The 2306-nt window shown below is 40.2% G+C and overlaps 1 protein-coding gene across 2 annotated transcripts in view; it reads left to right on the forward strand.

Annotated features, from left to right (window-relative positions):
- The first annotated feature begins 383 nt into the window (after positions 1-383).
- terf2ip (telomeric repeat binding factor 2, interacting protein) overlaps positions 384-2306 on the forward strand; it is an 11024-nt gene continuing 9101 nt past the window's right edge. For both annotated transcript variants that reach the window (XM_024138390.2, XM_024138389.2), the window contains exon 1: positions 384-474. The gene's annotated coding sequence lies outside the window, so the exon portion shown is untranslated. The remainder of the gene's footprint in view (positions 475-2306) is intronic.

Below are 2306 nucleotides of genomic sequence, written 5' to 3' on the forward strand. Positions count from 1 at the left end.
GTGTGTGTGTGTGTGTGTGTGTGTGTGTGTGTGTGTGAGAGAGAGAGAGATTCAGAACATCTCTAGATTGTTGATGACGGTAAATCCAGGGTCTAGAGTTTTATTACCTGCTCTGTCAGCAGGGGGGTATCTCATCCTAGCTAAAACAAACATTAAATCCCCTCTTAGTAATCAGAGCTCTGACAGGTTAGTGGGGGGGGGGGTCAGTAGTCATACTCTGAGACGCTTCATGAATACGACCCATAATAGTCAGTAAATGAGCTGAGATTTGATTTACTTTGTCGCCATCTAGTGGTTGAAATCATTAAGCTAACGCAAGGTGGCGGTAGTCAGCAAACAGTAGGTCTACAACATGTTACGTTCCGTCCGTCGATGTAGAAGAAGAGTATGACGCATGCGCATTTTACTTCGGACGTGATATTTGAAAGTTGTTGGTATTTTCCGAGTTGGATGATCAATCTTTGAAAACATCAGGTAGGTTTTCTGCAACACTTGTACGAATTAATGTCTAGCTGTTTGATATGATTATCCGTTTTTTGTACTGCAGCTTCTATCCACAACTTTCAGTGTTTGCAAGCTAGCCACTAGTTAGCTAACGTTAGCTAGCTACCTACGGTACTGCCCCAGTATCTGAATATATATCATAGGTTAACGTTACCCTTCTTGTCTGTGCAGTAGGCAATGTACAGCCTTACCTATGGATCTCAGGTCTATGAAATTGGTTATCAGCCTAATCAACGACACCTACAGAAAACAACTGTGAAGAGTTGTCACATAAGATGTCACTTAGCTAGTAACGTTACTCCAATTTCACGGACCCAAGATACATAGGAAAGGCTGTACATTGCAATATGAATGTTCAATACACCATACTGGTGAGTTTAATGTGGCTCATTTCACATCGGTTTTAAATTTCTGCGGTAAATGCTACGACGCAAATACAACTTTTCACAGTTGTAATGTGTTGGTGTCAGTGAGTAGGCTGATACCCCATTTCATGGACCCAAGATCCATAGGGAAGGCTGTACATTACAATATGAATTTCAATACGCAAAATATAATGTATTGTGAGTTTTTTTCCCACAGTTAAAGTTCCCTAATATGAGCTACGACGCAAATATTTGTGTAAACTTCAGAATTGTAATCTGGGTGTCACCAAGTACACTGATACCCCAATCCATGGACCCAAGAACCATAGGCAAGGCTGTACATTACGATATAAGTATGCCCCCACTACAATTCTGAAGTCTAATACATCCACAATCAACAATCAACAAAACTGATTTAAAAAAACTTTTTGTGTAAAAGGATTGTCTTATGTTTAATTTATATAACAACATTCCAACCTTGTTTAACATTATCTAGACCAAATATGGCATGATTACACTATTTGTATCCGTTTGAATCACTTTCAATGGGGGACCTGAAGGCGAAACGCAAATTCCACTACAGTGTCTTATCCTTATTGTTACTAGCGTCACACAAGTGTTTGTCTCTTCTCTAACGCACAGGGCCCGGCTTCCCGATAGCGATATCATTTAGGTTTACGAGTGTTTTTAAATATGCATCTTTCCCTACGAGGGCATTTCCCAAAACTCCATGGAGAGAGCGAACGTCGTTGATGTGTCGATACTGACAGGATCGAAAGAAAGGCAGTGCTTTTCTCCAGTCAAATGTTACCTTTGTTACCTTTGCATTAGAATTGTTCCACTATACTGAGGACGGATCAGCTCCTCGAGAGATACAGTATTATCACCTATGACTGCAAATATTGAGGCAGAGTATTGTAATGCTTATCCTATAATGCACCAAATCACGATTTAGCACGGTAACATTTGCACACATCATGAAATATCTTGAGACATAAATTTGACAGTAGCCTACAATTAGCAAAATATAACTCAATACGATTTAAATATATAGTCCAAAAGCCTGTACTGTGTGTATCTATTTGTAGTCAACTTCGTCAGAGAGGAAGAAGCGAGAGGTTTCACTCTCACGGCTCGTCAAAATCTGTCCAAAATAAGCCCAATGTGTTTATGTGCATGGAGTCAAGGAATCAATTATTTTGGAGTCAGCGAAGTCCCGTATGAACTTTGAGAAGTTAAATGAGAAGGAAATGCAAACTTTGTGGAAGAATTGAGGTACAGTAATGTAGTACAGGTCAGTAGTGGTAGTACAGGTCAGTAGTGGTAGTACAGGTCAGTAGTACAGGTCAGTAGTACAGGTCAGTAGTACAGGTCAGTAGTGGTAGTACAGGTCAGTAGTACAGGTCAGTAGTGGTAGTACAGGTCAGTAGTACAGGT

This window comes from Salvelinus sp. IW2-2015, unplaced genomic scaffold (genome assembly GCF_002910315.2).
Source record: "Salvelinus sp. IW2-2015 unplaced genomic scaffold, ASM291031v2 Un_scaffold1462, whole genome shotgun sequence".
Lineage (NCBI taxonomy): Eukaryota > Metazoa > Chordata > Actinopteri > Salmoniformes > Salmonidae > Salvelinus > Salvelinus sp. IW2-2015.